The following is a 22,276-nucleotide window of genomic DNA, read 5'->3' as shown; positions in this document are numbered from 1 at the left end:
AGATAGCCAAATTTCCCTGTATCCCATACCTCCTAAATTTCTGAATGAGTCTACTATGGGGAACCTTATTAAATGCCTTACTGAAATCCATATACACCACATCCACTGATCTACCTTCGTCAACTTGACTCGTGAGGCTTGTGAGGCATGACATGCCCCTAACAAAGCCATGCTGTCTATCTTTAATCAAACTATGCTTTTCTACATAGTCATAAATCCTATCTCTCAGAATCCTTTCCAGTACCTCGCTTACAACAGACATAAGACTGACTGGCCTGTAATACGCAGGGATTTCCGTATTCCCTTTGTTGAACAAAGGAACAACATTCGCCTCCCTCCAATCTCTCGTGGAGAGTGAGGATACAAAGATCATCGCCAGAGGTGCAGCAATCTCATTCCTCGCTTCCTGTAGTAACCTTGGATATATCTGGTCTGGCCCTGGAGACTTACCTATCTTGATGCTTCCCAGAATTTCCAGCACATTCACTTTCTTAATATCAATCTGTTCAAGCCTATTAACCCGTCCACGGTTTCCCACTGTCAACAAGGTCCCTATCTCTAGTGAATAGTGAAGCAAAAAACTCATTTATGGTCTCCCCTACCTCTTCAGACTCCACGCACAAGTTCCCTCCACTATCCCTGATTGGCCCTACTCTCTCTCTGATCATTCTGTATTCCTCAGGTAAGTGTAGAATGCCTTTGGGTTTTCCCTAATCTTTCCCCTAAGGCTTTTTCATGCCCCCCCCTTAGCTCTCCTCAGTCCATTTTTGAGTTCTTTCCTAGCTATCTTGTAATCCTCTAAAGCTGTGCCAGATCCTTGCTTCCTCAAACTTAAGTTAGCTTCCTTCTTCCTCTTGACAAGAAGCCCCTCTTCTCTTGTCATCCAAGGCTCCTTCACCTTACCATTGCTTTTCTGTCTCGGTGAGACAAAGTTATCCAACATTCGCAACAAGTGTTCCCTATGCAGCCTCTGCATTTCTGTTGTGCATTGCCCGTAGAACAATTGTTTCCAATTTATACTCCACAGCTTCTGCTCCAATTAAATACCATCCCATATTGTCTTTTCCTATCCCTCCCCATGGTTATGGTAAAGGTGAAGCAATTGTGGTCACTGTCACCAAAATGCTCTCCCACCAAGAGGTCTGACATCTGACCTGGCTGGTTGCCGAGCACCAAATCCAGTATGGCCTCACCCCTAGTCGGCCTATCTACATAGTGAGTCATGAATCCTTCCTGGACACACCTGACAAAATCGGCTCCATCCAGACCATCTGCACTAAGGAGATTCCAAGCAATACTGGAGAAATTGAAGTCACCCAAAACAACTCCGTTAGATCTGCACCTTTCCAAGATCTGCTGTCCAATCTGTTCTCCCATCTCTCTGCTGCTATGGGGGGGTCTATAGAAAACACCCAATAAAGTGACTGTTCCTTTCCTGTTACTGACTTCCACCCATGCTGACTCAGTAGACAAACCCTCCTCAACAAACTCCTTTTCTGCAGCTGTGATGCATTCTCTAATTCACAATGTTATACCCTCTCCTGTTTTACACCCATCCCTGTTATTTTTAAAAGATCTAAACTCTGGAATATCCAGCAACCCTTCCTGCCTCTGTGACATCATGTCTCTGTCATGGCCACAACATCTTGGTTCCAGTAGTAATCCATGCTCTGAGTTTGTCACTCTTATTCCTGACACTCCTTGCATTCAAACAGACACACTTTAACCCATCCCTTTGCCCTATCAATTGTGTACCCTTCCTGACAGACACTCTGCATTCTATTTCTGCCCATTCAACAACTACCCTCTCCTCTGATCTATAGCTCTGGTTCCCATTCCCCTGCCAAAGTAGTTTAAACCCTCCCAAAGTGCTATATCGAAATTCCCACCAAGGACATTGGTGCCCCTTCAGTTGTGCAACCCGTCCCTCATGTATATTTCCCACCTTCCCCAGGAGGTACCCAAATGACTTATGTATCTGAAGCCCTCCCTCCTGCACCAGTCCTGTAGCCATGTGTTTAGTGCACTCGCTTCCTGTTCCTCACCTCACTAGCACATGGCACCTGTCACTGCTTGTCCTGCTTTTTAGTTTCCAACCTAACTCCCTGAAATCAGATCCTCATCCCTTTTCTTAAGTGTCATTAATGCGAATGTGCACCACGACTTTGGCTGCTTCCCTCCCCTTTCAGAATCTTGTAGACACGATCAGAGACATCCTGGACCCTGGCACCTGGGAGGCAACATACCTTCCGGGAGTCCTGTTCGTGACCACAGAATCTCCTATCCATTCCTCTAACTATTGACTTGCCTACCACTAGCCCTTTTCTATTCTCCCCCCTTCCCTTCTGAGCCACAGAGCCAGGCTCAGCGCCAGAGACCTGGCCACAATGGCATTCCCCTGGTAGGCCGTCCCCTCAACAGTACCCAAAACGGTATACTTATTATTAAGAGTAATGGACACAGAGGATACCTGCACTGTCTGCCTGTCCCCTTTCCATCCCCTGACTGTAACCCATTACCTTTTTCCTGTGCCGAAGGTGAGACTACCTCTCTGTAACTCTTCTCTATTACCCCCTCTGCCTCCCGAATGAGCCGAAGTTCATCCACCTCCAGCTTCAGTTCCCTAACGTGGTTTCCAAGGAGCTGGAGTTGGGTGTACTTCCCACAGATGAAATCAGTGGGGACACTAATGGTGACCCTTACCTCCCACATCCTACAGGAGGAGCATGCAACTGCCCGAACATCCATTCGCACTGTTTTGAATTCCCAAAGAGATCACTGAAAAAACTAGTCATCAACTCCAATTATCAAGCTGGGGAACAATGCACTCAGACACTGAAATACATAAAGCAGCTACATTTCAGGAAACTGCTTCTGGTAGGGCAGGGGAAATCAATTTGTGACTGTGGAATTGGAGAAAGGACTCTCTCGCTGCCACTCAAAGGATGAAGCACCGGATGACAATAAAAATTAGACAGAAAGGTTCAGTTACTGACAACTTAAAGAAATCTGTAATAATTGCTACTGCTGAGGACACAAGAAAACAGCCCTGGTCTCATATTAAAACATTGTTACCTCAAGGACAACCTGTGGACATTAAACTATACATTCTTCCCAAGTTCCTTTTGTATTGAACACCATACCTTTCATTAACTGTGCGTATGTATGCTTGAAATTATATATTTATTCTTTGGTTAGCAGATAATAAAGTTGCTTTCCTTCACTCATCAAAAGTCTATAATTGGCTCCTCACCAATTCGATAGAAATTGGGTAAGGCATTATTATTACTAGAGGTACAGCCTCATGCTCAAAAAGCCTAAAATCTTTGTGTAATTAAATAAGGAGATTGAAAGGAAGGGAGACTATTCAGATCTCCGCAACTTGTCATAAGAACCTGCATACAAACAATTTGTGATTTATATTATCACAACACTGAGGTCCCTCTGTACCTGCAATTTCTGCAAACGCTCTTCAATTAAAAGGTATACTCATTTTCAATTACTCCTGCCAAGGAAGACAACTTCACATATTATATCCAAGTTTCTGCCTGCTCACTTTACCTAACTCTATTTTTGTGGACTCTTCATGTCCTCTTCACAATTTATTCTCCTAATTATCTTTGTGTCATCCTCAACTTCAACAACCATACTCTTGGTCCTGTCAAGAAAGTCATTTATATCAAATGCAAACGGTTAACACCCTTGCAGTGACACCAGGGACATTGTGTTATACCATTCCAACTCAAAAATGAAGCACTTGTGTCTACTTTTCATTTCCTATTAGCTGATCAATCCTCCACCCATGCAAATAAATGATCCTCTATCTTCATGAGCTCTTCTTCTCTGTAGTGACATTTTATACAGCACCATGTCAAATACTTTCAGGAAATTGCAGTATACCACATTTATAGATTTCCTGTCACCTACTTTGCTTGTTACTTTCTCATGGGACTCCAAATAAATTGGTTAAACACAATTTCCCTCCCACAAAACCATGTTGACTTTACCTGACTGCATTCAGATTGCTTAAGTGCCAAACTGTAACCTCCTTCATAACAGATTCCAGTATTTTCCCTACAACACATCTCTGACCAGCTTGTCGTTTCCTGTTTTCTATCTCCCCATTTTCCTGACTAGAGGAATTCACTGCTTCCTGATCTAGTGAGACAATTTTGGACTCAAGGGAACTTTGAAAAATGTTTAAAGATGTGTGGAACGCACCCAGCATTTTCTGTTTCCCTTTTGAAAACCCAGCATCTGCATTCTTAAGTTTATTACTCTCTCTAATTGAGCTGGGAAACAAGTCTGATAGGAATTTAGAGGAATGAGAAATGAACTTATGAAACATAGAAGATCCTGAGGAGATCTGACAGGGTGGACATGAAAAGGATGTTTCCCATTGTAGAAGAGATGAGAACCAAGGGACTACATTTAAGACAGAGGTTCAGAGGAATGTTTTCTCTAAGTGAATCATGAATCTTTAGATCTTGCCTTAACAGACGTTGATGGAGGAAAGGTCATTAAATACTTTTAAAACAGACATTGATAGATTTGTGACTAACCAAGGAGTCAAAGGTTATGAGGGGAATGTGGGATTTGGAGTTGAGGCTATGGTTAGATCAGCCATGGACTTGTTGAATGGCAGAGTTGACTGAGGCCAAACAGCTCTTCTTACTCCTAATTGCTGTGTTTGTCCATATGTGCGTGGTGACGATTTTACATTTGTCACTGTATTATGTGCTTAGCCTGCCTAGTGCTAAATAGTGGCCCTGTGTAACATTTGGTATTCTACACTACTGCTAATTCAAAAAAGGTATGTGTTTAAATTAGCAAATGCTTCATGATTCTAGTGCCAACTGTGTAAAAGTTTATGAATGTGACTCCTTTTCTCCGAGCTACAGTTCAACAAGAAACTAACGCTGAATGCACTGCATCAATAAACTCCTCAGATTTATTGCTGATTCAAATCCCTTCTCCCACTTTAGTCAGGTATCGACTGGACTAAATTTGATTAACACACTCTCTTCTATGTAATGCAGACAGCATACCAACTAGATAGCGCCTGCTATTTCAATGATTCCAGAACTAGCCAGCAATAATACCACAGTTGATTGGTTGGACTCTTCAGTTAGAGACCAGAAGCAGAAGTGACTTAGCAGCTCTTCATGCTATAATTAGTAATAATGGGATAAAATGGGACAGTGTAGGTTCCAGGATTTTCATTGCTACATCAAGGAGGTGAGAATAAGGAAACATGCCTTGTATCCACACAGGTCCAGGAGATGGTGTACTTACACTTAATGCTCTATCTCATGTCCAACGAACCCCATCACTTCATTCTTTTCTGATCTGGAAGCTGCAGATCGTCTAAGCATCCCTTCTCCTCAACAAAGCCTTATTCTTTTACATTTTTTCTTTCAGATACCCAAGATGGGAAAGCTGCTTAGGCAGTGTAGGAGGAAGACGGTGAGAATAAAGGTATAACATCATTTGGTTCACACTCAGTCACTAGCTCAGATACTGACACTGCCTGTAATTTAATGGATAGTTCATGGATGGAATCTCATCTTGGTGAGAGATGGGCAGAACAGGCCTGCAGCACGGTAAGAGGGCAAAGGATATTCCACATTGCTAGAAGGTGAGAATTTTGCTGCAGAGGACTCAAATGAGAACATTGATGGACAATTTACATAAGAACACTGATAGAAATCCTTGGCAGAATATTCAATGCTTTGAGTAGCCTGCGAGAAATCTTGTATCATTGTCAAGCAGCATGTAGAGTCTGGCACTAACTTGGAACAGATCATTGTGCAGAGCTTGGAGTCCACCCTTTCCAGTGTGGATGCAACTATATTATACAGCATCTGATGGCCAATGTTGCAGCTTCCATTGTAGCTGTGCAGCAACTCTCAGAAGTCTAACTTGTACAGTGGAAGATCAGGCTAGCCCTGCCATTACATTTGAGGATTACAATGTGCAAAGGGGCTTGAAGGGCATCACAACAGTCTAACAATCTGTCCTCTTAACAGATTAATGAGAGTGCTTAGGGCCACCGTGGGAGAATTGGTGGGAGCTACATGGAGCAAGATCTGGCTGTCTTCTTTCAGGCAGTTCTCCTACCATATCAGCTACTACACCAGGATCCCCTTGCTGTTGGCTGTCAGCTAGCCAACTCCAATATCCGCCATCTCTTACACAGGTGGAGCAGCCAGCAACCAGGTCTTTTAGGGCCAGATAATATCCAGGTCTTCCAAGGCCAATTGTATCCACAGGAAGTCAGCAACCTTCAACCGGTCACTGTGATTGAGAACCAAGCCAGGCAAGGGCACACAGAAGACAGGCACAATGAGAATGCAAGATGATGATTGGTGTTCTTTTTTATGCATTAGGAATTAAGTTCATTTAGAAATTTGTTTTGGCACGTCTAGTTTGTGCTGGTTTTTATTTTTGCTTTGTGACCAAGCAGATGCTGTGAAGTTCAAAAACAAAAGGAAGGCGAGAGACTGTTGTGGTCAGGGAAATTGGATGCAGTTATTGGTATTGTACTCAGATGAGTTTGCATGGAGAGCTCAGCCAGACAGCTGTTACCTTCACTGCTTCTATTTTCCTTTTCATACCTATATCGCCTCATGCTCCTGAGCTGTTCATCAAAATCCTGTGAAAAAGCTATCCCACCAATGTTAACACATTTGTGCAACACACAGCTAGCCACTGAAATCTTAACTTGCTCTGCTGTGGTATACAGGGCTCTTCCAACCAGGCAAGTGGTGTTCACCACACCAAGAGTCAGTCCTATCACATATGTGTCATCGTTCCCAGTGCATGCACTCTGCCTACATGGATTATCTACCTGAGTCATGAGTTTTACAGTCAAAGAATAGGCCATGCCATCCGTATTAAGCATTTGGTTAACCAGAATTGTTTAAATATAGCAATGACCAGCTGGGCAGCTGAGTTTGAGGGATGGAATTCCCTTTGGTTCCTGCATAGAACAGAATTGCCGTGTTCTGTTGTGAAGCTCATGCCTCTAAGACATCTGAATGTCTTAAAGGTAAGTGTAAACGTAAGCCACTGAGAAAGATTTCATTCCCATTTCTGCAATTGTATAATGAATAATTGTCAGTGATAACATATAAGTAAAATGCTTTTGAAACATGTAAAACAGTGCACTGAATGAAGTTCATCGAAGCAGACTGCAGCTGTGCTGATTTGTCCAATGGCAGCCAGAATCTATTTCTAGAGCAGCATTGGTTATTAATAGTCTCTTTGTGATGTCTGTAAGTTTAGTGGCATGGAGAGACTATTCTTTTGATTTAAAGGTACACTGCCCAGATAGGGGGAGGAAGCAGATTCAATTGAGGTATTCAAGAGGGCATTAGATAATTATTTAAAGAGAAATAAGAAGCAGGAGGAGTTTGGTATTGAGTCAAAATACTCAGAGATCCAATGTAGACACAGTAGGAAAACTGCCTCCTGCATCATAATAAGTTTGTGATTCTGTGATTCAGTTTAGTTCTTGAGAAAAATTACATCATAAATATTTACAACACCAAAGGAGGTTATACAGCCTACTATATCTCACATCAACCATCAAGTATCTGACTACTCTAATCCCAGCTGGTTCTAGTTCTGTAGGTTATTGCACTTCAATTGTATATCCAAGTGCTTCTAAAATGATATCAGGCATTTTTGCTTCTACCAGACTTTCAGGCAGTTACATCCAGATCCCCACTAACTTTTGTATGATCACATTTTCCATTGAATCTCTCTAAATGACATACTTCTTCCCCTAAATCTATGCCCGACCCTTCAACTAGTGGAAGTAAAGGCTTCCTATCCACAAAGTAAATTATTAATATGTAATTTAAAATATCATCTGGAAGAATGAGAGTATCATTTTTAAATTTAAGATGTACGATTCTGAAAACAAAAACAAGTTTCTATTTTCTAGGTGCTGTCTCATGCCCAAAATGGTGCCCATCCACTTCTGGCGTGGGCAGTGCCAGATATCATTTCGGGCATGATATGGAATGATTATCCTCATCCTTAAGTCAGTGGAATTTGTAAGCTGTAGTGTCCAGTGCTGTATACCACAATCCAGATACAGTCTAACCTTGGCTTCCACCACATTGCATTCTGATTACAATGGCTAACATTTCATTTAACATTTTGATTAATTTTACATGATAAATAATCTGCAAACGAGAATCTCTAAACTTATATGGATTTATCTAGACTTTTCACTGTTCTTAGCTTTTTACTATTTTAGTAATATTTAAATATGCCCTATTTTGGCCAAAATGTATTATCTCACACTTACTAGCATTGAAATTCAACTGCAATAATTTCATTCACTCACTTAATCTATCAATGTCCCTTTGTAAATTTATGCTGTCATGTACCATTACTTACAAAACCATGTTACTTCCAAAATATGCTAACTTGTGCCAAAAAGATCAGACCAACAAATTACCTGGTACTTTGATAGTACAAAGAACTTTCATTTATAAAGCTCCAAAGCACTTTAAATTGAACAATTTACTTGTTAAGTGCAAACTCTGTTATTCAGTAGATTAATGGCAGCATATTTGCACAAATTAGAATCCTGCCAATAGCAATTCAATACATGACCAATTAATCTATTTTTTGTGGTTGTGATTATACAGAACAAGCCTGCACTAGCTCATCGTCATCAGCAGCTTTGAAACTGCTGTTTGGACCGGCCTGATAGCGCTCTGATATACAGAAGGTACTGTGCAAATCCAATATCTCGGACACCTGCCTCTAAGCCATAAATAAATGACACCACAATTCCATTGGTTCAAGATTGATACGTGCAGAAAAATACTCATTCAATTTTTAATACACAGCTGGGGACACAAATTTTAAAGATGCTGGAGATGAATGTTTTTTACACAGTAAATGACAATGTACAGTAATTTACTACCGAGGAGAATGGTGGAAACAAAGATGATGAATTATTTTAAAAGGAAGTTGAATTGGGACTTTCGGGAATACACTTGCAGGGCTTTAGGGATAGGGCAGTGGAATGGGACTTATTGGATTGCTGTCCCAAAAGTCAGCATGAACTTGCTGAGCCAAATGCTCTCCTTCTGTTCAGAAATTACTGCATGACTTATAAATTTAGAGGTAAAACATCAAGAGATTTTTATTTTTATTTCAAGTTTCAATCTCAACAGCTCACGAACTGCAGATGCTGTAAATCAGAAACAAAACCAGAAGTTGATGGAAAAGCTCAGTAGGTCTGGCAGCATTGTGAAGAGAAATCAGAGTTAATGTTTCAAGTCCAATGACCTTTTTCAGAACTGATGGTAGCTAGGAAAACGTCAGTTTGTTTGCAGGTGAGAGGGTGGGGGGAGGGGATAAGGAGTAAATGCTAGGTGCAGATAGAGTCCAAAGAGAGAGAAGAACAGTTGGACAAAGGAGTGGATAAAATGGCCATTGAATCATGTTGAAATTTGATACCTTTCATAGACAAAGGAGGGTGAGTCACTATTAATGGGCACTGTTAGTGGTGAGTGAAACAGTGCTTATGTTATTTACATCTGTAGTTATCAGTGCTAAATTGATAACTGAAATAAATTCCACTGGATATTTCCTTGGTTTACATTTTAGAGTATTTTGTTTTGTTGACGTTGAAACTTTCTATGGATCATTTAATTGGGAATGTCCCTTTATTTACAGTAATTGCTTTAGGAATTGAACTATAATCAAAATGTTATACCACTGAAGTGGATGCAAGCTATACCGAATGATTCTAAAGCTATAATTACTCAGGTCCTCCCATTAATGGCAAATATAACCAATAATTCACTTATCATGGCTCCATCATTGACATCTTCCTATCATACAATGCTTTTCTAAGTACATTGTTAAGAATAAATTTCAGTACTTTCCACTATAACTGTTGTCTGACTAACTGATATATTAGTTCCTTATTTGCTCTCACCCTCCATTGTTGAATAAAGGTATTGCATTTACTAATTTTGAATCTATTAGGACTATTCCAGAATCTAAAGAATTTGGAAAAGTCATAGCCAGCACATCCACTATCTATCTCTTTTGGAACTCTTTTAGGATGCAGGCCATCAGATCCTGGGGATTTATTGAATTTTAAACCTTCATGCCTCCCAAATATTTTGTTCTGCTGAATACTTCTTTTCTACCTTTCTAACCAAATTTTTCATGACCCTTTGCTATTTTCTGAACGCACTTAATCCTCAGCGTTACTACTATTCTTTGCAACTTTGTACGCCTCTTATTTTAATCTAATAAAATCCTTAACTGCCTGAGTGAGTCACAGATGAACCATTCTCACTGAGTTTTTCTGTGAAATGTATTTTTATTAAACATTTTGATTTTGTCTTCAAATGTTGCCATTGTTTATTTCAAACTATGCTTTTCAGTCTATTTATCCTATAGATCTTTGACTAGAACATAATTAAATAGACCTGCCGCATTGTACATTACTCAATCTATAGTAACTTTAGCCCGACATGGTTTCACAACATTGTCCTTCTGGAAATTGCCACAAAACCATTCTACAAACTTATCTTCCAGGCACTCTTTGCCAATTAGATTGGCTCAGTTCATAACAAGATTAAAATTGTGCACTATTATATTCCCTTGCTAATAATTTATTGCTTAATGTTCTGTCCAAATGCATTTTTACTGCTGGGGGCGGGGGCGGGGGAGTGGAGGTGGGAGGGGGGAAGAAGGTTTATAATGTATTCCCAGCAGAATTTCTGACCCTGGCTATTCATTATCTTCTTTTGTCTCTTTGTTACTTAAAGTTAGTTTATTATCAGGGCCACCCTTCATCCAGTTTCATTCTGCTTGTCATTTCAGAATGTTTAATACCCTGGAATATTGATTTCTTAGGATTGGTCACCTTGCAACTATATCTCTGTAATGATGATGAGATCTAAATTATTATTTCTATGTACACCATTAGTTCATCTATCTAATGTGGATGGTCTGCCTATTCATATAAAGGGATTTCAGTTTTATTTTCTGCATTTCCTGACAAAGACCTTATTTTCTGATTCCCCATAACTACTAAACTCTCTCTATCCATTCCTATCCCACTCACTTTGTCTTTACTCACATTCATATACTTACTCATCGCCTCAAGATTTGTCACGAATTTATAAATCTTCACAAACTCTCTTATGTTAACTTAAAATTATTGTGTCCTTAGGATTGTATTTGCCAATGCAACCTTACATTTCTATAACCTTTCTACTCGTCGTCTTGTCCTTTCTCCTGAACTTTCCAAAACACTTCTCATGTGACTATCTCCCAGGTGCTTAATTTAAAGCCTTCTCTACAGCCTTAATTAACAACTCACCAAGACATCAACACACTTCAAGTGAAAAGCTATCTTAACAGTACAGCTCCCTCTTTCCCAGTACTGGTGCCAGCGCCCACATTGAGTCAATCATACAACTTTTTGACCTCACTAACCCTGTGCCAACCTGTTCCTGGCTCAAACAGTAAACCAGAGATTATTATCTTTGTGGTTCTGTTTTTCAAATTTAGCCTGCAGCTAACTAATCTACTCAGCATAAATCTTTTTCTTAATTCTACTTATGTCATTGATACCCATTTGTACCACGACAACAGGATCCTTCCTCCCCAACTGAAGTTCCCCTCCAGAACAGGACTAATTAATTGGCCACTTAGGGCTTCAGTTGGCATAAGGGCAGTCAGGTTATCCAGTGCTTCCTTGCCAGTGGCGAAAGTACAGCAGAGGATGGGATAGGTAGTCCTGTCTTGCCACCCAATTTTATGGCTACTCTGCTTCCTAGCCTGGTCCATGGAAGGTGTGAAATTCTACCCTCTGTGTTGCCTATTGTCATGAGAAATGTTCTTCTAATTCAGAAGCCATTGAAATCTGGCTGATTAATAACTTCAAGATGTTGTGTACACTGGAAAGCTGATAGAAAATAAAAGAAATTCGAGGAACACTCTGCAGGTCAAGTAACATGTGTGAAGACAACTGACTAGTTAATGTTTCGGATGTGCAGCCTTTTTCAGAACTATGTTCAATGGCCCTTTTGTGAGTTTCAATTAAAATTTCAATTAAAACTATCTGTCTCCAGCCTAGTCTGCTAAGCAAGTCTAGCATTTAGAGTATTTCTGTAATAGCTGCTCTTGGTACCTGAATTTCACACCAACAGACTTGTTTTAATCCTGCTCCGGCTTCACTCAATATCAACATTTCAGCCCAGTTCACATCTCTGATGGACCCTGGGATAAGCTTCTGTGATTTATGGTCTGGTCAACCCCCACCAGCCCTTCTGTTGATATTCTACCCATCGAACAACTTCTGAATTTATTCCTTCTCTACTATGACTCTGACAAACATGAACATTGGCCAGTGGTTGCTAACTCCAAGCTGTCTACAAATGACTCTCAGCATCTTTGGGCTGTTTGAAAATCATCCATTTCTAAATGTGTATGTTTCACCCCATTTTTACCATATCAATGTAATCTAAAACTACCCTTGTGCTCATTCACACCTGCACTTTGGCAGCTACTTCAGACTCAGTTCCATTGCATCTATTTCTCTTTTTTTAATATTGGCTCCTCTTGGGCTCTTTGTCCTCCTTTGATCATCATTCAAACAGGCAACCTTTCAGCTCTCTCTCCCCTTTTGGGTTCCTTTGCATCCCCATTCTAACTCAACCCATGCCTACTCTTCTCTATGTTTATTGTTTGCCACTGTTTCATCCTTGGATTTCTGTGGAGCAAATGTTCAGCCTCAATTTCTGCCTCTCTCAGTATTCTGTGATTGACCCATTGTGACACCGGTGATTGTTCTTTCAACAACAGTTACTTCAGGTTCTGCATCCTTCTGTCTCCTTAATATTCACACTAGGTTTATCAACATTTGACTGGCATGGATTCGATGGACCTAAGGACTTTTTTCTATGCTGTAGATCTCTATGACTCAATAAGTAGGCGTCAATCACATCAATGCCTTTTCCCATTCATTTCTTGCATCATTTCCATTGGATCAATCAATTATCACCAGCTATCCTTGTATTTCCATCTAAAATGCCTGCTGAATCATGTTGAAGCTCCATATCTTCCACAGACTTACTTAAGATGATCACATTGATATTCTGGCAACAAAAGAAAATTTCCTCACAGGTGGCAACAGCTTAAAATCAAATAAAGCCATATCCTTTTCCCTGTTCCTCTGGTAACTAGTCTGTCTTTGAGCATCTAACCCTGGTTCATCATCCCGTCCCCTTCACCACTCCTTTCAGTTCATCATGGTCTACTGGTCTTTAAGCATCAGACAGCATTTCTTCCCAGGATTTTTCTGACTCTCCCACCAAAGCAAGAGGTCAATGAATCATTATTGAAATGTTGCCTGACAGTTGCAGGGTTTGGTTTGCTATTTACTTATATGATTCAAATACTGCCATTTCTTTAGCAGGAATAAACATTCTGGTAGTCTCCCTGGTGCAATTTCCCCTTTTCACACTGTTCATTTCCAGTGAAGTCCATTCCACTTTTTATTCTTTATTTTTTGTATATAGGATCTTGTGGGTCAGTAACTAACACTTTCTGTGCCGGAATCTCTAGGTTTAAGCCCCACCTGAGCATTTTCTTGTTACAAATAGATTCAAGCAGCTGATATTTTACCAACTAAACTTTCCAATGTTTGATTATTCCCCATCAGGAAAATTTTGTTTGAAGATATCAAACATCTATTTGCCAATAACCATGTCTTTTTTCCTCCACTCCTGTCTTCAGTGCTGAAATTCCACCCTTCCCTTTCAGAAGCACCAACTGTGGCCAGTCTCGCCAGCTGGTTTACAGTGTTATCTCCTCTGAATAGAATGCACACAATATAAGTGGCGCGTTGCCATGAAAGTCAAGCGAATGAAAATGAGTGATGTACAGCACAGAACACAAACGTGTGCATGTGAAATACATCTAGAAAGTAAGTGAAACTTACTTTGATAACAAATCAAACAAGTCCCCAAGAGGTTAATGCAATGCACATCAAGCAGTACAACACAGTGAACAAAATTTCATTGTAATTGATGATTAACTTGTCTCAGGAGTGTCAGTTCCAAACTACTTCCAAACTAGAGACAATAAATGCAACAATAACAGCCTGAAGCTTCCCCTGAAAGCACACAGCAGTGATTTTATTGACTAGAAGAAGCTTGCAACTTCCAAATGTTGATGTGTCCATCAAACTGCAATAGGCTTTCAAAAGCAACGTCTTTATAATGAGGCAGAGCAACAGCACACAAGGAAAGAAAAGAAAGCAGATCCTGCATTCCTGTTCCCATTACCTCATGGGACACCTTGCTCCATAAGCTGAAAGGCCTGCACATTGATAGCTGTCCTGCTTAGTTATGTGAAAACCCAAGGAAGGAAGAAACTCATGAGTTAGAGTAAACATCATCCTCAAACTGAGGGATAGTTAATGAGAAGAAGATCCTTGATCTGTGGAGTTCTCTGCAGGAGAATGTTGAGCAATTCATTTTGGGAATTGGTATCTAAACTTTTTTATGCCACTCACCGGCTTTGCTCTCCAGAGGTCCTCTGGAATTTTTCTTTCTCTTTGGCATATGTCTACTCTGTATACCCGAAATGTCTCCTTAAATGTCTGCCACTGTACCACCTGTCAACTTAATTTGCAAGTTCACTTTAGCCAGCTCTACCTTCATACCCTTACAAGTGCCCTTTAGGTTTTAAATATTAGTCTGAGACCCACTCTTCTCTCCCTCAAGATATAAGCAAAATTCAATTGTATTGTGATTGCAGACATCTGTGGTCATCTTCATTTGGAGGAGTATAAAGAATCCTATCATAATGCACAATAAATATCAGGTCAAGTATAATCTGCTCGTAGGTTTGCTATAAAAGACACTATCCTGGAAATATTCTCTAAATTCACCATAAACACAATCTTTGCCCAAGTGATCTTTCCAGTTGACACAAATATTAAAATCTCATGTGATTACTATTCCATTTTTCTGATCATTTCCCATTATTTGTTATTTTTCACACATCCCACTGTGTGAGGCTGATGTTCCAGCAGTGGGGACATGGATACCCCACGGCTCCACAGAGAGGGTGAAGCCCTGACAGCAGACACAGAGAGAGGATGAGCTTCCGATAGCAGGCACATAGAGAGGGTGAGACTCCAATAGCAGACACAGAGAGAGGGTGAGGCACCGATAGCAAACACAGAGAGAGGGTGAGACTCCAATAGCAGGCACAGAGAGAGGGTGAGGCACCGATAGCAATCACAGAGAGAGGGTGAGACTCCAATAGCAGGCACAGAGAGAGGGTGAGACTCCAATAGCAGACACAGAGAGAGGGTTAGACTCCAATAGCAGACACAGAGAGAGGGTGAGACGCCAATAGCAGGCATAGGGAGAGGGTGAGGGTCCGACAGCAGACATATGGAGAGAGTGAAGTTCCAATAGCAGACACGGGAAGAGGGTGAGGCTCCAATAGAGGGCATAGGAAGATGCTGAGGCTCTGATAGCAGGCACAAGGAGAGAAGCTGAGACTTTGCAGTGGGCATAGGCGGAGGGTGAGGCTCCGGCAGTGGGTACAGAGAATGGGCGAGCTCCGATAGCAGGTACAGGGAGAGAGTGCTGTGCCAATAGCAGGCAAAGGGAGTGCGTACCAATAACAAGCATATGGAGAGAGTGATGTGCAGATAGCAGGTACAGGAAGAGGGTCAGGCTCCAATAGCGGGTATAGAAAGAGAGTGAGGCTCTGATAGCAGAAAGAGAGAGAGAGTGAGGCTTTGGTAGCAGGCATAGGAAGAGAGTGAGGCACCGATAACGGCCTAGAGGGAGCGAGTGTGAGACTGCGATAGTAGGCACAGAGAGAGTGTGCGGCACCGATAACAAGCAGAGGGAGAGAGAGAAACCCCAAAAGCAGATACAGAGAGAGGGTGAGGCGCCGATAGCAGGAACAGAGTGAATGTGAGACTCTGATAGCAGGCATAGAAAGAGAATGAGGGACCGATAGCGGGTAAAGGGAGCCAGGGAGACTCTGATAGCAGGTACAGAGAGAGAGGGTGAGGTGCCGATAGCAGGCACAGAGAGAGGGTGAGACTCTGAAAGCAGACACAGGGAGAGAGAGAGTGAGGCTCTGAAAGCAGACACAGGGAGAGAGAGAGTGAGGCTCTGAAAGCAGACACAGGGAGAGAGTGAGGCTCTGAAAGCAGACACAGGGAGTGAGTGAGGCTCTGAAAGCAGACACAGGGAGAGAGAGAGTGAGGCTCTGAAAGCAGACACAGGGAGAGAGAGAGTGAGGCTCTGAAAGCAGACACAGGGAGAGAGTGAGGCTCTGAAAGCAGACACAGGGAGTGAGTGAGGCTCTGAAAGCAGACACAGGGAGAGAGTGAGGCTCTGAAAGCAGACACAGGGAGTCAGTGAGGCTCTGAAAGCAGACACAGGGAGTCAGTGAGGCTCTGAAAGCAGACACAGGGAGTGAGTGAGGCTCTGAAAGCAGACACAGGGAGAGAGTGAGACTTCGATAGCAGACACAGGGAGGGAGTGAGACTCCGATAGCAGATACAGGGAGAGAGTGAGGCTCTGATAGCAGGTACAGGGAGAGATTAAGGTTCGGATTGCAGACACATTGAGAGGGTGAGGCCCCAATGGTGGGCATATGGAGAGGATGAGGTTCCGATAGCGCAAACAGGGAAAGGGTCAGGCTCCAATAGCGGGCACTGGGAGAGAGTGGGGTCTCAATAGCAGGCACATGGAGAGGGTGAGACTCCGATAGCAAACACTGGGAAAGAGTGAGGCTTCGATACCAGCAGAGTGAGAGGCTGAGACCCGCAGTGGGCACAGAGAGAGGGTGGGACCTGGCAGTGGGCACAGAGGGTGAGGCCTGGCAGTGGGCACAGTGCGAGGGTGAGGCTCCAGCAGTAGGCACAGGGAGAGGCTGACAACCCAGCAGTAGGCACAATGAGGGGGTGAGATAGCAGGCACAGGGAGGGAGAGACTCTGATAGCAGGCTCAGGGAAAGGGCGAGGTGCCAACAGCAGGCACAGGGAGAGGGTGAGACTGCGATAGTAGGCACAGAAAGAGAGTGAGGCGCCAATAGCAGGCACAGAGAGAGAGTGAGGTGCCGAAAGAAGGCACAGAGAGAGGGTGAGACTGCGATAGTAGGCACAGAGAGAGAGTGAAGCGCCAATAGCAGGCACAAAGAGAGAGTGAAGCGCCAATAGCAGGCACAGGGAGACTGTGAGACTGATAGCAGGCACAGAGTGAGTGTGAGACTCCGACAGCAGGCACAGGGAGAGAGTGAGGCACTGATAGCAGGCACAGGGAGAGACTTTGCATCTGTCTTTACCATAGAGGGAGATGCTATCCAGGCCACAATGACAGAAAAGGGAACTCAGTCACAAGAAGAGTTCCAAACTGTTAGGGTAGAAGTATTGGATAGATCATTTGTACTTAAAGTTGACAAGGCAGATGAGATGCATCCAAAAATTTTCAAGTAAAGTGATAGTTGAGACATTGGTCACAATACCACATTTTGTCCTAGCTGCAGGGAGATGCTAGAAATTATAAACATTACAGCCTTATTTAAGAAACGTTGCAAGGATAAGCCTCGTATTTACAGACCAGTCAGTTTAACGTCAGTGATAAGATACCTTCTAGAGACAAATATTTGGGGAAAAATTAGTAGTTGCATGGAAAAAGTTGGGTTGAGTAGAAAGAATCAGCGTGGATTTCTAAAGTGGAAATCATATTTATCTAACTTGTTGGGAGTATTCTGAAGAGATAACAGAAAGGCTTGATGAGGGTAATGCTATTAATGTAATGTATAAGGACTTTCGGAAGCATTGGGTAAGTGCTGAACAATAGATTTGTCAGGAAAGTTATAGGTCATCGATAAAAACAGTCAGTAGCAACAAAAATGGCTGTGTTATGGGAAACAGAATTCACGGTCAATGGATATTTTTCAGACTGGAGGAAGGTTGAGTGGAGTTCTCCAGGGAGTCAATATTGGGGCCCTTACTTCACCTAATGTAAATCAGTGATCTAGATCTTGGTGTGCAAGGGCCAATTTCAAAGTTTATGGATGACACTATGTGTGGAAGAACTGTAAACTGTGAGGAAGAAAGTATAGGACTCAAGAAGAACAAAGAGAGTTGGTAGATTGGGGGATAGGTGTCAAATACTGTCATAGAGTCAAACAGCATGGAAACAGTCCTTTGTTCCAACTCATCCACACCGACCAAGTTTCTGAAACTGAACTAGTCCCATTTGCCTGCATTTGACCCATATCCCTCTAAACTATTCCTATCCATGTATCTGTCTAAATGTCTTTTAAATGTTGTAATTGTACCCACCTCTACCACTTCCTCCAATAGCACCCTCTATGAAAACGATGCCCCTCAGGTCCCTTTTAACTCTTTCCTCTCTCACCTTAAACCTAAATCCTCCAGTTTTGGACTCCCTTTTCCTGGAAAAAAAAAAGATCTTGGCTATTCACTTTATTTCTGCTCATCATGATCTTATAAACCTCTATAAGGTCACCCCTCAGTCCCAGCCTCTTTTGTAACTCAAACCCTCCAGTCCCAGTAATATCCTTGCAAATATTGTTTGCAACCTTTCTATTTTAACAACATCCTTCCAATAGAAAGGTGACCAGAATTGTACACAGTATTCTACAATTGGCCTCAGGAATGTCAGATGAGAAATGTAAGGTAGGAAGAACATTGAAAGACAGTATAAAGTAGAGGGTACAATTCTGAAGGGGATGCAGAAACAGAGAGACATGGGTGTATATTGAAGGTGTCAGGGCTGGTAGAGAGCGCAGGAAGTAAAGCACACAGTATTTTTCACTTTATTAATAGGGATCTATAGTACAAGAGCAAGGAGATGATATAGAACTTAGACAAAACAATTTGCTAAACCTCAGCTGGAGTATTGTGTACAGTTTTGGATGCCACATTAGAGGAAGAATCTGAATGCATTGGAGAAACAATGGAAGCAATTTACAAGAACAGTTCCATGAATTAGATATTTCATTTATGAGGAAAGATTAAAGAAGTTGGCACATTTGTCTTTGAAGAGAAGACACATGAGAGAGATCTGATAGAGGTTATCAAAATAGTCAGCAGACGAGATAGAGTAGACAAGGAGAAACTGGTGCCACCTGTCAAATGAACAAGAACAGGAGGAGGACATTGAGCAAAAGAAGGTGAAGTGAGGAAAAACTTTACAGTGTGGAAAGTACTGCCAGGAAATGTGATGGAGTAAGGTACAATTGAGGCATTCAAGAGTGCATTGGATGATTATTTGGATAAAACATAATGTGCAAGGGTCTGTGGCAAAAGCAGGAGATTGACACAAAGTAGTGATACCCAATTAACCACTTGGTGTGGGCTGAGTGGCCATAGTCTGCACTACAACACTTCTGTGACACTGTGAAGATCCAGGGTAAGTGACTGGATAATGTGGAACAATTCCCATACATTGGGAGTGAGAGTAGACATTGATGACAAAATTCAACATTACTCCAGTGTGCCAGTGCAATATTTAACCAGCTGAGGAATCCAGTGCAAGATGATAAAGAGCTCAAACCTGACACCTATCTCATTATCTACAGGACAATTGTGTTCCCAGACCTCCTGTATATGTCAGAGACATAGATAATTTATAGAGGACACCAGTAATGCCTCATCAAATCCCTGCAAATCCACTGGTAGGATAAGTGCTCCAGTATCAGTATCTTCTCTCAGGACAACATGAAGGACAAATTAAGGCACTACTTTGTGTCAGCAATAGGGCTGGATGAGCCATAACATCTGCATGCTTCATGCAAGACTTCCAAACCAAGTTATCTATTTCAAGCTTCGGTTACCAATAGAGCAGAGGAAACGTTCAAGATTGTCTCTAAAGGCTCCCTGAAAAAAATGCAAAATGTGAGAATATCCACCCCAAAACCACATATATTGGAAAAGAAGCATTCTTCGGATATCAAATATTTTGAACATATCTGATAGGTTCAAATGGAAGCCAAATACAAATAATGGAAGCAAACCTATCTTGATCCCAAGGGGCTGCCTACACAGAAGAGACAATGTGGTTGCTGCAATCACATCTCATTTCCTCCCAAACCACTTCTACATCCTGTTTTCCTTAACTTAAGTCTTCCTCTCTGTTGTGCAAATACTATAACTAATGAACAGAGCCAGCCCTCAACCCCTTCCTCATTTCCTGTCAGTCCTAAATGTATGAACTCTTCAATATTCAGGTCCCAGTTTATGTCATTCTGCAGCCATATCTCTATAACAGCTACCAGATTGTATATATTTATTTTTATTTGTTATATTGTTTCATTTGTCTTGTTTCATAATCTATGTACATTCTTGTGATTTATGTAACCTCTAGTCTTATTAGATTTGTACTCATTAGTCCCACTGATCGATTACTCTGTTCACATTAACCTACACTGACCTCCAGTCACAAAGCATGGTTTTAAAATTCTAAAATGAATTTAAAATTCTCTATGTTGTTTTTAAACCTGTTCCTTTTTCTGTAATCTCCTTCAGCACTACAACGGTCTTTCAATTCCAACCTCTTGCAGATCACCAATATTCATCGCTTCCAAACTCATCATTTAACATATCCCAAAAAGGATGGCATCTCTTTAGCTGAGACCAGCCCATTGTACTTTTAGTGCCATTAGCCTGAAGGCATTTTACTCATGACATTATAGTTTTAGCTATAAAATCGACAGAATCTGACTTTGTAACAAGTCACTGAGTCATCACATCAGAAATGGGCTGTAAATATACTATAACAAGCAGCTGAGTACTGAGTATGGGTCTCGTGAATTACCATTACCCATCTAACTCATTTTTCAATTATTCAAGAATCATAGAAGCTTAATGTCCATGTTGCTCAATAGCTGCAAAGACAAAACCAACTGCCACACAATACAAGAACTGCCACAGTCTTGACTATTCCAATGTTCGCCTGTTCAGTCTTCCACTTTCCCTCCATAAAACTTCCATACAGTTATACAGTCATACAGCCATGCAACATGGAAACAGACCCTTCAGTCCAACTCCTAAATAAACCTAGTCCCATTTGCCAGCAGTTGGCCCATATCCCTCTAAACACTTCCCATTCATATACCCATCCAGATGCTTTTTAAGTATTGTAATTGTACCAGCCTCCACCACTTCCTCTGGCAGCTCACCACACGTGCACCTCTGAGTTTATTCAAAACTCAGTTGACAGTATCGTCACTTGAAATAAATCGCATAAAGTCATTACACCTGTCCTAATTAAGCTGCATTGGCCTCAGGTAAGAAGTCAGGAGGAAGTAAGATGCTGGAAACATCGACTCTCCTGCTCCTTGGAAGGTGCCTGGCCTGCTGTGATTTTCCAGCACCATATGTTTTGACTCTGAGCTAAGCAGCAGCCTGATTTTAAAACTCTTCTACTTGTTTTGTAACCCTTTTCCTTCTTTCTCCTCCAGGTCTACAACATTCTTTCAAATCTGGCCTCTTACTCACCTCTATATATTTATTGCTCCATGACTGGAATCTGTGCATAAACCATCTTTATATAATTTGTATATACATAAGTCCCACCAAATGTCAAATTTTACAAATTCCGACAACAAAGAGGTTTTATTATCCTCTGAGAAAATGATCTCTTCAGACTTAGAATACTTAATAGTTTAGGAAGATTTATTTCTTGACAGCATGAGGTCTGTAGTAATGTTCACTCGAATATTTTTCTGCCATGTGGACCTCTAAGCTCTCTGTGTGCAGTAATCACTTCTAGAAGTGGAACCAATGTGTCGTCATGCTGATTGCTATAGACAGAACCTCACTACAACTGTGTGATCCTGAAGCACCTGTCCATTTCTTGGATCTCTATTGCAAAGAATGCCTTCCCTGCTGAAACAGGCACTTTCTACTTTCCAAAACCCTGAATCTCCAAAACAGACAATTTCTTGTTTGCAGTACCTTCAATTGTTGGGCATTGGTTGTCTCTTCCAGTGATGGCTTCCATGGAATTGCATGCATCTGATCTTCAATTGGGGCATCAATTTATATTCTCAATCTGTCTGTAGGTTTGTACTGAAATATTTTACTTCAATATGTTTATTAGTTTGGGCTCTTTCATTTGTCCTTAAAGTTTGCATTATTGGTGAAACCAACATGTTCACCTCTTTAGTTCCACTATTACAGATTGCTCTGGCTTGGCATGATCTCTGTCAC

General features: G+C 41.5%; 1 protein-coding gene and 1 long non-coding RNA gene across 14 annotated transcripts in view; one reads left to right on the top strand and one right to left on the bottom strand.

Annotated features, from left to right (window-relative positions):
- Positions 1-22,276, bottom strand: part of mctp1a (multiple C2 domains, transmembrane 1a) — a 643,540-nt gene that overhangs the window by 565,098 nt on the left and 56,166 nt on the right. The window lies entirely within an intron of this gene.
- Positions 6,987-22,276, top strand: part of LOC148151950 (uncharacterized) — a 36,833-nt gene continuing 21,543 nt past the window's right edge. Inside the window, exons 1-2 of the long non-coding RNA XR_015761019.1 lie at positions 6,987-7,051; positions 8,667-8,749. This is a non-coding gene — a long non-coding RNA (uncharacterized LOC148151950). The remainder of the gene's footprint in view (positions 7,052-8,666; positions 8,750-22,276) is intronic.

This window comes from Chiloscyllium plagiosum, unplaced genomic scaffold (assembly GCF_037043375.1).
Source record: "Chiloscyllium plagiosum isolate Xiang-an unplaced genomic scaffold, Cpla_swu_hap1 HiC_scaffold_2, whole genome shotgun sequence".
Taxonomy (NCBI): Eukaryota; Metazoa; Chordata; class Chondrichthyes; order Orectolobiformes; family Hemiscylliidae; genus Chiloscyllium; species Chiloscyllium plagiosum.
This window is presented reverse-complemented; position numbering and strand designations above follow the sequence as displayed.